This window comes from Lissotriton vulgaris, chromosome 4_1 (genome assembly GCF_964263255.1).
Source record: "Lissotriton vulgaris chromosome 4_1, aLisVul1.2, whole genome shotgun sequence".
NCBI classification, from domain to species: Eukaryota; Metazoa; Chordata; class Amphibia; order Caudata; family Salamandridae; genus Lissotriton; species Lissotriton vulgaris.
Window position 1 is genome coordinate 269,413,632 of NC_141691.1, and position 15,638 is coordinate 269,429,269.

The 15,638-nt window shown below is 42.7% G+C and overlaps 1 pseudogene; it reads right to left on the reverse strand.

The window, feature by feature from the left end:
* Nucleotides 1–239: 239 nt before the first annotated feature.
* LOC147718647 (large ribosomal subunit protein mL65 pseudogene) lies at nt 240–4,752 on the reverse strand (annotated as a pseudogene).
* Between the last annotated feature and the right edge of the window lie 10,886 nt (nt 4,753–15,638).

Consider the following 15,638-nt stretch of genomic DNA (forward strand, 5'->3'; position numbering starts at 1 on the left):
TGCAGTTCGTGTAGTGCAAACTTCACAAACTACTCGAGCGTAGCGTAGTGCTTTGCCCAGGGTTAATACGTATAGCCCATGTAGCACCGAAGTAATTTTCCTTTTTGTGAGGAGATGAACTTTGCTCCTTCTGTCATTTTCTTTGCATATCTGTATATATATATATTACCTACTGACAGTTGCCAGTAGGTAGTTATAGTTAGGATCTATTTTTTTTTTCTTTTTCTTTTTTTTACAGTTTTCATGAGGTCGATTAGCAATATTCAACTGTGTGCCCCCGAGTATCCTGAGGGTCGGTTCAGTAAAAAGCGAACAAGATTTATCAGAACGTCATCATTAAACCCTTTGACATCACCATCTTCCACTGCTTTGTAGAGGGGGGCACTTTCGGTACCCCAGCAAATGTTCTTTCGTGGATTGTTTTTGTCAGTCTCAACGTCAAGTGCCAAGGTATTCAGCTGGTAACAGAAGAAAAAAAATGTTTTCCATCCGAAATCACACCCTGTGAGGCGAAAGGACGGGTAACATCTGAATGGCTCCAGAAGCCTTGATACATAGCTTGTGCCCCTGTCCATGCAAAGAGACTTGCAATAGCATGAGCTCTTAAACGAACTTCAATCTGGTCAGTGAGGTTGGTTTCCAGCAGTCTATCTCGCTTAATTTTGTCAGTCTGCAAATGAAACTGCGTATGCCCATAGCAGCAAGGATCATCTATCTTCGAGCCAATAAATACGGTATTTTCATATTGTCTTTTAAATAGCGGAAGTTTATCTGGTCCAACAGTAATGATGGGGATTTCTTCAGTGACCGAATAGTCTAGAGGCACAAACGGGTCCAATTGTTGAGGCACACGAATTTGGCTATGTGGGCTGTCATCTATTTGAAATCTAATTGGGTCAACCTTGCCCTTTCGATGCCCACGAGCCACGACAGTTTCACCACGCATCCAGTAGAAGTTGACATTTGGTCTCAAATCGACATGAGAGGTAATGAGGAACGGGTTATGGCGCACCAGCTCGGCTCGCAGTGCAGACACAAGACCGGTAAGGAAGGGCTGCGCGGTGTGCTCCTGTGTACGGCGGAAGAATGGCCGGTGCTTTTTCAAGTAGAAGGTCTCCTGCAAGAGGGTGTCGCAGGCGAGAGACCGTAGCTCGTTCAGATCCAGCCCGGGGGTCTCTTGGAAACTCCCAGGAGGTAACTCATGCCTAAAGGCAGTCTTCGTATAGTCCTGGTACCAGCGGTCGGCATTTAGCGAGAAGGTCTGCGGGTAGACTACAAACTTCCATCTCTGCAGCTTTGTGAGCAGTCGTATCCGCTCGCTGACCGATGCTGCAGCGTGCACAAGCCGCCGCTCTTCTTCTCATCGCCGCTGCGAAGAAGCTTTGCTTTGAGCGGTCAATGAGGCCACCACTGGGGGATATAACGAGCTGGGAGGTGGCTTTGGGGCCTCAGCGACCTCGGTGTGTAGAGCTGACCGAATACAAGGCGTCCCAGTTACCCACCTCCAGGCAGCCGATCGTAGAAGCTCGCACTTCTATTTTCCAAAGGAAATCCGCAACATTCTATTTGGAATAACTTTGGCGCCGGTTGACGAATCTTCACAAAATTTTCAAAACTAGTGGCCAGCTCCGGTCCGCTCCTTTCCTGAAAGTCTCTGGGTGATTTGTGAAGTGGGGGCCGAGAAAAAGGGTGTGTTTTCACCATGCAATTTTCCATAGGAACCGTTCATCGCGGCTACAGCCCGAACTGCTGAACGGAATAACACCAAATTTGGCAAAGACGTAGTCCTTGGTTCAGACTAGTGCCTTTTGCTTAACTGGTGTAAATCCATTCAGTAGTTCTTGAGAAAGTCACAATTAAATGTACATATATATCTATGACCGCGCAGGATCCGCGCACCCTGCCGAGCACGAGCTGTATGCTAATTGGCTGTCAACACTCCAAACCAGGAAGTGTTGGCAGTCATCCTGTGCCTCGGTAGAACTTAGGCACAAGAAACCTGAATAAAAAACACGCAAAAGGCGAAAAGGGGGCAGGGTAGAAACCCCCTGACCCCCTAGGCTTGTTCAGGGGGTCCCACAAAATCTGCAAAATCTGCGCAAATGCGCGCATCCTACCGATAAAGAAAAAACTAAGCACAGGCTCCCTGTTTCTTTGGTCATTGGCCCCCGGGGGCCAAATCCCATGGGAAATACTTATGTAAAGGGGGGCCATGAGGGGCCCTCCAGGGCTTTATTTAATTATGTGTGGGGGGCTCTCAGGCCTCCCAGCCCTGGGGAACACCACCCCCGGGGCTTCTTTCAATTGTGTGGGGGTCTCTCAGATGCCCCAGCCCCAGTAACCGCCACCCCCAGGGCCGGCTCCAGCAGTGTCACAGGGTGCCCACCCCCAGGACACTGCTGTTTGCTATGGCAGGGCAGGAGCCTTGTGACTCCGGCCCTGCCATAGCAAACTACTTTGCTATTTGGAAGAGAGGGCATGAAACCTGGGGGATGGGGTCCCCAGGGCCCAAAAATGAGCACCCCCTTCTTAAAAAAAAAAATACTGGCATCGCGCCAGAGGCCACCTCCCCTCCTTTCAGCACTATGCAAACGCGCTCCCTGGCGCGTTTGCAAATGGGGAACAAATTCCCATTGAGTACTGGGGGTCCCTGGGGGCCAACTAGCCCACCAGGAATCTCCAATATGTGCCAGGGGGCTGCTTTGCAGGGAGGTGTTCTGAGGCCACGCCCCTTTTTTCACCTCTCTGCAACGCAGCTCTGTGGCGCTTACTGGAGGTACCTGGTGGGCTAGTTGGCCCCCAGGGGACCTCAGTATTCAAGGGGAGTTAATCCCCAAACTTAAAACATGCCACGGGGTGCGTTTGCACAGTGGTGAAGATAGGGGGAGGGGCCTGATTTGATATGTGTGCAAACACACCCTTTGCTGCGTTTTAAGTGGGGGAATTGATTCATCTTCAATCTTCTAATACTATTATTAGTTGATATGGTTTATTTCGTTGATGTTGATGTTATGTTGGTCTGTAGAAGCAATTGAAATACAAGTATTTGTTAGTTATGTTTTGCTTTTTTAAACATTTTTTGTTTAAAATAGTTAACTCTATTAGTTTGTTAAGCTATTTACCTACTTTGTTTTATATTTTTTGTTAATGTTGATTTTGTATTTGTTTTGGAAGTAAATCTTTGTTTTGAATTTGTTTATATTTTTTTCTTTTAAGCAAATTTTATTTATTTATTTAATAGTGTTGTTCTTACCTTTAATGAGAGTTTTTCTGTTTACCTGTTGGTGTAGATCTTTTTTGTTCTGTTTTCTGTCTCACAAAGTCTTGTCCTTCTGCAGTGTTTGATTGTTTCACTGTACATTTTGTGTTCATTATTTGATTGCTTTTATTGCGTTTATTTCATTGGAGTTTTCTATTGGTTTGTGTTGGTGTAGTTTAAATTGATTGGTTTAGATAGATTTTTGAATTTTTTGGCAGGTATAATATATTTTGTTTAATGTTAATTATGGTTATTTAATGTTTGTTTTTATTTTGTTTAGTAATATAATTAAAATATGTGCGTTAATAAATGTTATATATGTTTTATATTAAGGGTGGGCGTAGTTCGCGAAGTAGCGCTACGCGAAGCTACGCGAAGCTACGCGAAGTGCAGTTCGCACTACGCGAACTTCACGTAGCACTACGCAAGCTGCGTAGTAGCATGTTTGCACTGTGCAAGATGCGTTTTTAATGATTGCACAGTGTGGACAAGCATCCGGCACTGTGCAATCATTGAAAACGGCATCTTGCAGAGTGCGAGCTGTAGTTTTCTGCTGCTCGAGTAGATTATTACTCGAGCGGCAGCTTTCTCAACACGAGCTGGTAGTTTCTCATTGAGAGCGGTCGTGAGCATGTGCAACCACTCACAATGAGAAACCTGACCTTCCCGCGTTGAGAATCTCGCCGGGATGTCATTTTGCTTGCTCGCGGTCGCAAACTTGACGTTGAGGACCGCGAACAAGCAAAAAATGACTGCTGCACTACGCTAGGATGCACTACGTGTGTTCGCACTGTGCTACGTGCAGCTCGCGTAGTGCGAAGTTGCACAAACTTCGCAAACTCCGCGAGCGTAGTGTAGTGCTTCGCCCAGGGTTATTTTATATATATATGTAATGTATATGTCTTGTTTATTTTTTATGTTATAGTGTTTGTATATTCATTTGTTTTCAATTTTTAAGTGTTTGTGTTTTAGTTTGTTACATTTTGTGTTTGATTTTAATGTTTGATATATGGTATTTGTTTATATTAGTGAAAAAAGTTCATTTTTATATTTCATTTTTTTGTATAGTTTATATGTATGTTATAGATGTTTGTGGTGTCGATATTGTGCACATCAATATGTTTGTTGCAATATATGTTATTTTAATTTTTGTGTTCTTTTTTTGTTGGTGATATTTTTGTCATCACATTTTTTTTAATTTTTTTATTTTTATTTTGTGTGTTATTTTAGTTTTGTGTATTGGGTGTTGATATTTTTGTATACAATATAAGTGACTTAATAATTTTCTAGGTCGATATTATAGGAGTCAATGTTATATCAGTGATCTGACTTTATTACAATGTGGTCTTTTACAATATATGTAATGTTTCACATTGTCCTAGCTTTCGGTGCTCTAGACAAATGTGTGTCATTCTGACAAAACACACTTGGGATACCCTTGTTCTTTCCTGATGTTGATATTTCACCAAGTCTTTCACTCTGATGTCCGGCATCATATGCATTTTTTTTTGGGATGCAGTTAGACTGTTTTAATTTCCTAAATGCTCTATAAACTTTAGTTTAGATGTAATGTATGATATGTGTATCATACCCTGCATATATAAAAAAAAGTTGTGATTATCACCAATCCTATAGGCACGAGGGCCGTTAGGGAGCGAAACACATGTTGGCTGTACCTTAAAAAATCCTTGTTGTTTCATCTTGATTGAATGGCTCTGAGAAAGTAAGAGTCATGTCTAACATCCCAGAATGTGCAAAATAAATACCGGATTTACTATCAGGAGTTGTATTAATTATTATGAATATTCTTACTTGCCCTAGTGCATCTTTCAACTATTGAACGAATGGGGAAAGGGTTTCCCATTACTAAGGACAAGCAGGCTCTGAATTATCCTCTTTTGCACTAAGGAGGGTAAAATATCTGGATTCATGACCCCTTCATGTTTTGCAATACTTATATGTGCCATGATTTGGCAAGATGGCGTCCGAAGGTTCGGACATGTGAGCAATGAGCTCCTGGCTTCCCCTGCTCACTGGATGTATTCTGGAGGCTAATGGTGAAAACCTACACGCTCTCACTACAGTGTTTTGACTGTAACGTTATGACAAGTTGTTAGATTCACGGGAGACATTCAGTAAAAACTTTTGCTGGCCCTGAAACCAGGCTTCTCAACATTAAGGACTTACTTTTATAGAAGCATTCTGTATTGCGGCTGAGTCAGGCTTCGTGAAGTGTGGGACAGTTTTGAAGAATACGGGCTGCCTGGTGATGAAAAACTGGCGCGGTCTTTGAAAGTGTCTGTGCAGTGTTATGCCTCCAAAAACGTCAAGAGGAGGAAAGACCCATGCAATGGCGGATGCTGCATCTGGGATTCGAGGCGCTGCTACCAGTCCTGGTATGCAGCGGGCAACTACAGAAGAAGAACAATGCAGTGCGGATACTTTGTTTCACGTGAGCCGGCAAACGATAATCAAAGGGTCCCGCCGATATTCCTAAATAAAAAGAAAGGCCTTGTTCTACAAGCTCCTATTTCTAAAGAGACTGCGAAAATGGCAGAGGGAGTGTTTGTGAATGTTAATGTTCCAGTTGACTTTACACTTCAGGAACTGACCATATCGACAGTCCCTCCAAAAAATAACTTGGGAACTGCACATGAAAGCTGAGTGGAGGTTAAGGAAAGTGGTGCTGTAGTGACAGAGAACACAATTCTGGGCGATTTAAATGAAAATGCTGTAGTCATACATTGTAACTCAGGCGCTAATCGAGTGGCTGACATGACTACATGGAGGAGCGTCACAGGGACTGGTTAAAGAGACTGACTCCGGGGATTTTTTTTTTTAATGTCGGATGCCTCTGACACTTCAAAAGAGGAGGATATGTTAGATATTAAATCAAAATCTTACGAGGGCTCTATATTGAGCACTGGCAGTGATCACAATAGCGTCAATATGGATTTTGAAAAAACTGACGTGCAACAGTATGTGAAAAAAAAGGGTAACTGAGATACAAGGACTGCGAAAGGATAAAAGAGACAGTGCCCTGTGGGATTTCTCAACCTCGAAAGGGCTGCTGTTGGAAGGAGAAAAAGTGGCAGGTAAGAGTAAAGAAACGACTCTGGGGAAGCACGAAGAAGAAATATCAGTTGGGTCAATATATCAGAGTATCTTAGATCACAGGATCGAGACAGGTGCAGAAAATTTGAAAACCCATGATGGGTACAGGCCTCAGCAAGGACTGTGAGAGCAAAAGGGTTCGCCCTTTTGTGCACGGAGTCTTCAGACTACAAAAGAAATTGGCACGGAAACTGGAAATACAAATACATAGTTTAATAAAACTTTAAAGGTGGTACTACAGCCTATACAACACTCTACAGTATTGTACAAGGTAGCACAAAGAACTCAGACATGTGGTCCCCTTTTATACACAAAGAAGGGGCTCATAAGTGGGTGGTTACAGCTCAAAGCATGATTTACAACCATACATGGACATTTCTTGAACATGATCGATACATGGATGGAGTTAACGGTTCTTGAGACCCGCTGAATGCACATTCCAATCTACGCTAATCACAAACAGATGTGACTCCTACTGGACATGCGCTGGACGCACAAGGAACTATTTATAGCATGTGCTTGGCAGACTTCAGGGGTGACAATAAGTGAGGTCGGACTTGCCTCATGGCGAGCACATGGCAATGTATGGCACACAAGATGGATGCCAGAAAACAAAATGGAGTCTGGCAGTATTTCAAGTACGGGCGGGAAAACTAGAACAAAGACATGATAGCATGTCTTCAGCGAATGCTTAATACTATCGCTGTTTTATTTGCAACACCCATACCGCCTGTCAGAAGTTGCAGAATACTGTACGTAGGATTGCCAAAATCTGTACTGAATTTACAGAGAGAATGAACGAGGCAGAGGTGCGGATTTCGGCATTAGAAGATCAAATAGTAGCCCAGAAAGCGACGACGGAAGCAATGAACTCTCAGGAGGAGGACATGCATTTAAAACTTGTAGATTTGAAAAACCGGCTATGTAGAAATAATTTGAGAATACTTGGAATACCTGAAGGGACAGAGTGTCAGGACATGTGTAAAGATGTGGTGGAAATGTTTGATGGGGCCTTCCCTGAATTGACAATGGTAAACTGGGCTACCGAAGTTCAAAGGGCACATAGATTCCCTTTTAAACAACAAACAGCCAAAGTTAGGCAATATGCCCCTAGGCCGCGGGCGATTTTGATTTGTTTGAACCATTTTTTAGCCCGCCAAGTTTTAAATGATCTGGCTAGGCTGGATCACAAGAGGGTAGGGAAGGGTGTACAATTTTTCATTAGACCTGATTTCTGTCATCACACTATGGAAAGTAGGTGGCATCTATGTCAATTAATCACTCCATTCCATGGATAGTCCGTGCCTAGTTTAGAGCATTAGTGAGATCATCTTTATTTATCTATTGAGGGTGATGAAGCTGAATATATAGATGAAGGATCGGTTAAAGATTTTAATATTGTATGAAAGCTCTAGTGTTTTTAGGGTGTAATTCTCTGAACGAAGAAGGCAAATCATTTTGGCAAAGGGAGGGGGGACATACCGGGGTGAATATTAGCTCCCCATTGCAGGGGTCTTGGGCCCTATTACCTGTTGTGTTGGGGAGGGGTTAGTTGGGGTGGGAGGCACACATGGTCTTTTTGGTGGTGGGTGAGGTTAGTGTCGGGTTGTGTAAGGGCGTTTCTAGTTTAGGGGCGGGGTGGGCAGTAGGGGTGGGGCATTAAAAAATAAATCCATAGCAAAGACAACTGAGTAAATATGAGCATTATAGAATTTTGTGTAGCAAAGACATTCATGGGATTTCTTAGACTGGCAAAAGATACTGTGCAAAATGTCAAATAGTGGGATACGTATCAGTACATATATTGTCTGTGGCTTGAATAACACTAATAAGAGGCAAAGGGTAGCAGCTGATTTACGTTTAATGAAACCTAATATCCCGTGTATTCAGGAGACACACATCCCCTGGAGCAAGCGTATGTTATTGAAAGAGTTAGGATATACACTGTTGGCAGTGACATGTCAGTCCATTACTAGCAGGGGTGCAGCTATCATGGCACAACAAGGAATATGTGGGACTGGAAAGAAAATGGCTGATAATATTGGTAGATGGGCTACAGCTGAGTGTATATTAGGGAGCACTAAGGTTGTAATGTGTACGGTTTATGGATCTAATTTTGATGAAGCAGCAATTTTAGAGGCTCCTAATGTAGAATTATCCTTGTGGGAAACCCCTTTGATATGATGTGAGGATTTCAACATCCATTTAGAAGGGCAAATGATGGATGTCAGTATAGATAAGTATATGGGACGGAAACCCAAGGTTTTCAGAGCATTACAACAGCTTTTAAGTGATCATGGATTGGTCGATGTTTGGACAACCTTGAATCATCCAGATCAAGGGTTTACATTCTATTCAAATCCCCATCATAAACTAGTGAGGCCGAATTGTGTTTATATGTTAAGGTTATTCACGGTTGTTACAAAAAGGCAGGTGTGGCCTAGGATAACATCAGATCATGGTCCATTACTACTGGATGTTTTTAACCTTACCCAAGTTAAGGTAGATAGGATATTCAAAATTACTTTTAATAGAAAGCTTCTATTGGATAGCCTATTCATTGATCACATGCAAACCTGGGTTTTACAATTTTTGGAGGTTAATAGAAGATCTACTTCTTGTGCTATTGTATGGGATGCTCTCAAAGTGGGTGTGCGTGTAGAAAGACTTAGGGGCCTATTATGATAATGGGCGGATCGCCATATGTCCCATTGACATCCCCCTCCAGATTAGTATGGCAAGGGGCACTGCGGCAGATGGAACGACTGTCTGCCACTTTTCCGCTGGTCGGATTGCCATCCGGGCAGAAAAGGCTGATAATATGGTGACGGTGCCTTGCAGGCACTGCCATTCGTATCATGATAGATTTGGAAAAAGGGCCTTTCCATGGCGGCGATGCTGCTATGGAAAGGCAGGCGGTCTCTGGCAGTTGGAGCCCGTTGCAGGATTCAGGGTGTTGGGGGGTGGTGGGGTGCACTTGGGGGTCCCACCCTTTCATTGGCGTACACAAGCTGGCAGGCACCGCATGGTGCCTGTCACATTGTGCATGCCAATGCACAACATGCATATTTTGCATTGCAGGAGGTGCTGCTGACAGCACCGCCCGCCGCAATGCATAATATGCAGGATGCGACCACCAGGGTGGCGGGTGCATCCTAATTGGAATAGCTGGACTGCTGCACCTCTGGCGGTCAGTTCCGTGTACTGTCCGCCCGCCACTGTAATGGGCCCCATAGTTATGGACTGGCTAAGCAAAAGCAACAACAGAGTTTGATACAGGGGCTCTTGGGGGATTTAAAGAATGCAGAGCAGTAACTTATACAGGTTATAAGGCTGGGACATGAAGACAAGGAAATACAAACTCAGATTGTCTGTTGTAAAGTTAAAATAAATAGGGTACGGTGTAAGGAATTGGCTCGTCAGTATAAGGTGGATAATAGATAGGTATGAATACTGTGAAGCCACAGGGTGAAGCTTGGCACAGAGATTAAGAGTAAAACAGTCTACACAGAATATAGTGGCCTTGCTGAACTCAATGGGTAATACAGTTGAAACCATAGATGACATCTTGAGGGTATTTTATGCGTTTTATAAAGAGTTGTATACACAGAGTGTATTATATTTAGCTGGACAAGACAAGAGGAACAGGAGCTATTGGCTACCCCGATAACTATGGAGGAACTTGAGGAGGCAATAGGTTCATTGGCTAGTGGGAAAGCGGCAGGACCTGGGGCCTCATTTATGAGTCCCCTTGCGCCATCAGAACTTCACTTTTCATGAAGTTCCGTGGCGCAGAAACCAGCGTGGTATTTATCAGGCAGCAGTACGCCAGTTTTTGTGGCGTACTGCTGCCTGATAAATATCAGTCCCTTTAACGCAGTGTACTGCATTAAAGGGGCGTGCAATGGGTGTTGCTGGGGGCGTTCCCAGCAACATCCATGGCCTTTTGACACTGCCCCAGATTTACGAGAAATCGTAACTCTGAAGCAGTGCCAAAAGCTTACGCCTCCCCAGGGGAGGCGTAAGGGAGGCGCAACAGGGAGAAATATCTTTTTTTCTCCTCGTATTTCCTTTTTCTATGTGTGCTGCATTCTACAGCACACATAGAAAGAGGAAAAGCCTCTTGTGATTATTTTTGTACAGAAAGGTTTCCCTTCCTGTACAAAAATAATCTTCCCCGCAACGCAGGCACCCTTGCACCATTGTGCAAGGGTGCCTGCACTGGCGCAGGCAGCCCATTGTGCGCCGGCGGAGGGGAAAAGGACAGGAATGCGCCGTATCTGATAGATACGGCGCATTTCTGCCCTTTTCTTTTGCCGTAGGGAAGCGCAGCAGGAAGGCCTGCTGCGCTTCCCTGCGGCAAAAAGTCATAAATGAGGCCCCTGATAAGTTGCCACTTCAGTTTTATCAAATGTTTTTTCAAATATTTAAGACCGATATGTTGGCCACATTTTTGGAGGCACAATATGGGAATTCACCACCCTCTTAGGACGAGGCCAATACAGTGAATTTTAAAAAGAAGGACAAGCCCCGAATCTGCCAGGGTGATATAGACCAATTTCTCCGCTAAATGCAGATGGGAAAGTTTACTCGAAAATATTTCCAACAAGACTCGTGGGTATCCATTTATCCACATGGATTTATACCTGGCAGTAGCACGATCAATCATATAAATAGAGTGATTACCTTGTTAGAATATGCTAACACATATCATAGCAGGTTAGGTTTGATATTTCTGGACGTGGAAAAAGTGCCAGACCGTGTCTCCTAGCCATTTTTATGGGCTATCATGCGGAAGATGGGGTTTGGGCATCACTATATCAGAGCAAGACAAACTATGTATAAATCACCGCAAGCTAGGATTTGCGTTGTGGGCAGAGAATAGGACCCGGTTAATATAGGTAGGGGTACAAGACAGGGTTGTCCCTGTTCCCAGCTGTAATTTGCCATGTATATGAACCCGTTCCTGGTAATGTTGGAAAAGAGCAATTGAATTACTTCTATGGTTTGCTGGGCAGTACCAGGTCCGGGTTTTAGCCTATGCAGATGACATTGCGGTGGCAACATCAGACCCAGCGCAAGCAGTTATAGAGTAAGAAAGATTGGGTTCCGCATTCGGTGTGGTCCCAGGCTATAAACTGAATCCTACAAAAACACAGATTGTATGTACTAAAATGGCATGCCCCGGTAACTGATGAAGCCAGGTATCTGGGTATTAAAATCAGGATGTCACTGCAAGACTTGATTGAGGCCAACTGGGGAGCTATAGTATCTGGGATTCAACAGCAACTGGACCGGTTGGAGTGCTTGCATCTCTCGTTAGTGGGGAGGTGCAATGTGCTCAAGATGACTATTCTTTCCAAAATTATGTATTAAATTAGGGTGGTACCTCTAGAGTTAACTAGAATACCACTGCAGAAAGTGCAATCTATAAGCTATAGGTTTTTATGGGGACAAAGGAAAGCTCGATAATGCTACCACATGTTCATAGTGGATAAGCGCTGCCTAACTATACATTTTATTATTATGTGTATCTGCTTCATAATATGCGGATTTTGTTAACGGGGGACGATGTGGTACTGGCGGAAGCACCTTAAATATGTCAGCTGCTGTTGGGGGCAGAGGCTAGAAATTCTTTATTTAAGTTCTCAGAGCCAAGCTACTTCAAAAAACTGAAATTTAAGGTAATGTTGATGGCTTATAAGGTGTGCAAAGTAGCTCAAAAGATGTTTGCTATCCCACAGATTTGTTATTATACCCCAATTAATTTGACGCTTATACCCCCTGCTACATTTTGGGATTTAAGGATGGAAGATTGAGGACTAAGGGGATTAGGCAATTGGGGGACTTATTTGAGGGTGGTGTATTAGCCTCATTTTCAGGATTAGTTGACAGATACAGATTGCAACAACAGGAGTTCTTAAAGTATTTGCAAATCCGGGACCTCTTATTCAAACACCGTGAGCAGGAGGGAATGATTACCAATATGCTAGTTGATGCAATTAAATGAAGGGCAAGGATAGGGGTATTGTATGATATACTAATTGATCTTCAGCAGAATGATCTGGCTCTTCAAGATAGTAAATGATGCGACCGATTAGGCAAGAAGGTGTGCATCTGCAGCAATCAATCGAAAGTGTAGGGAGAATTCTGATGTCAGCTGATTTGAAATCCCAGCACTTCAAGACGATATTTAATTTATATCACACACCAGAGACGATGATAAAGTGGGGGGCTTCAAATGACGGGAAATATTTTAGATGTAATGCGGAGAGGGCTGATATTGTGCATGTTTTTTATGATTGCATCTCTCTTATACAATTTTGACAACACATTGATTTATTTCTGTCTGGAATTACAGGGGTATAAATACATTTAACTAAGGATGTGATGTTAACAGGGGTTGGGGATACCTTACATCCTGGCCAGCTGGCACATCCATTTAGATATATTATATTTATAGTAACATCGGTGGCACAGCTATGTGCTGCGTCAATTTGGCTGTAGTAGGATGCCCCTTCATTTGAGATGTGGAGGGCCAAATTTTATAACATCTTCAATTAGGAACATAGGGGCATATTATCAAGACAGGCAATACAATTATCGCTGCTTTAGAGGCAGAAAAGTGCAGCTAAAATGGCAAGAATGCCCTTGATAATATGTTCCATGGAATTCCAATTGAAGCCCATGTTAGTTGTGAAGAACATCTAACATGAAGCCCTGCTTGTTTTCAAGTTATTTTTGTTGCGTGTAGGGGATCATAAGGTATTGGGGTGTGAGGCTCATGATGTTCCTCTCTGGGAATATCTGCTATGAGGTGTCCTTTGTTGGTTTTTCACTGGGGACCACTGAAGGCTCTGTTGATCATGTGGCCTGTGTTGTAGTGTTGTGTGGCGTTTTAAGCTCCAAGTGAATTTTCACGATTCATGCCCTTATATAGGTACAATTTACATTGCCCCTATATAGGCATAGAAAACAAACCATTATTTAGGCATAGCCCATGCTACCCAAATACAGGCATGGCTACTTCCACCCGTACCAAACGTCACAACGACATCTTGGAAAACCAGCTTAAGCAGTAAGGGACTTCCCCTTGCTTGAATATTGATTTGTCCAAGAACTCAGTTACTTTACAAAGAACAACTATTCCCTAGGAGTTCTTTCCTGATGTTTATATCTCCGACTTTAAGTCAAGCTATGGCATTCATAAACACTTTCAAGGTATAAACATGCCTTCACTTGATATGGCAAACTACAGTGGTTCGGAGCAGTTTGACTATCTACTTGCCCGACGCAGTTCGATACAGCAAGTGCTGAAAGAATCCGACTCTCTAGCTGATGCTTTGATTAAGAGGCTGCCCTTCTCCTGCCGAATATCCAGCTCCAGTGTTTCTAAGCTCCCCTTACAGGGTGGTGGGAAATCGAGTTCCGAGACAGAGATACCAGATCTCCTTCCTTCTAAACAAAGGTATGGAGCTGATTAGAACCTAGAGAAACCTTTGTTATATTCTTGCCAAAAACAACTAAACCTATGCTACTCAACACTTACTTCTTCCCTCGTACTAGACTTAGGTTAGGTACATTAGGGTAGACGTATTTTAGAAGCACCAGTTGAGTATTTTATTCTTTGCTATTTATGTATGTATTTTTTATATGGCTTAGAAACCATACAATGCTCTTACTGTATTATTTCATATTGCAGTTTATGCTGTGCGCATTATACTTTGCAATCGAAACAACGATTGTAGCAGTTCACCTCTCTTGCATGAAAAAGAAGACTGCTCAAAAAAACCTTTTTATTGAAAATGCCTGTCTCACTTTTTCTCTGCAACTATTTAGAAACAAAGCATGCACGATTGACTGAGTGAAATACTTATCTATTGTTTCCGCGACTCTGAGAGATACATTTTTTCTTCTTGGGAAACAAAGTTGTCATGTTTATGTGGTTGTCAGAAACTAATCCATTCTTGTGAATTCGAGAAAGTTTCTTGTGACCTCTGAGCTAGCTGGCACTCACAATTAAGTTTAGTATATTCGATAGAGACCTAGACGACATAAGTCCTACATCATATATATAGGATATATTATTCCAATGCACAGAGCCTATTGGGAAAATAGGAACTACACTACATGGCGCCCAACGTTTGATAAGGCACTAATTTTATGCGAGAAACTAAAGTAACTCAGTTGTGCTTTTCTCAGAGACATCATTTTTTCGATAATACTCCAATAGACGTCTGGAGTGGGTTAAGGGAAAATATCCACCATAACTGAGTAGTATGAAAATCCTATGTATTCGTTTTTGGTTTGTTCAACGTTGAAAGAGACAGTGTTCTAAAATATTGTGTACCTTATCTTTGTTTCCTTGAAACTTGCTCTGCAACTTTCACTAAACAATGTCGAATAAAGGCGACAACACCGCAACCGAAGGAGCTTCAGCAGATGCAGCTGTACAAATTTTAAACTTTACTGATTTCCAAGAGAACGAAGAGGATGCTATAAGCATTCCAGAAAATCTAAGGAAAGTCATCAGTATAAAACCTATAAGAAATGAACTATCAGCAAGAGGTGGTAGGGTAGTTTTTATGATAGAGGCACACGAATATCATCAGACAGAGGTATTCTATTCATGGATAGTCTCCCCTGAAGCAAATCCAGGAACAAACGTGCTTCACTTCTACAAAGAAGATGAACCACCAGAAGAATGCATTCCTTTCGAGGATGTTGAAATTCCATTACCATACCAAGAGCATGCGCTCTGGTTCAAAGGCACCCTAAAACATATAAATCACATTACCAGACTCGGTCCACTAGGTAGACCAGGAGCAACATGGCCAGTATTAGCAAGCTATACACCACATCCTGCCATTGAATAAATGTCACACGAGGAATCATTAGTTCAACTCAAAGAGCTAATCAAAATTTACAGACAATTGGTTCAATATGTCATGCAGACTTTTACTGTCCAAACGGCAATAAGGATTCGACAACACACCCCTTATCAGGGTAACACAAATAAAATTACACCATTCAGTCGTTGGTAAATTACCTGCAAAATGGAAACAAATTCCATTCTGGATAGCTCAAAAAATGACTCAAACTGAGGCAGTATTTCCTGATACTATCCCTCATGAGAAACACAGAATTCTAACAATCTGTTTACCTATGGGGATCGCACCACATCTAGAGGACTACAACACTAGGTGTACAGTCTTTGCTGCAATCTACACCAAAACACAGGGTGTTCCGTCTATGGTGGTAATAC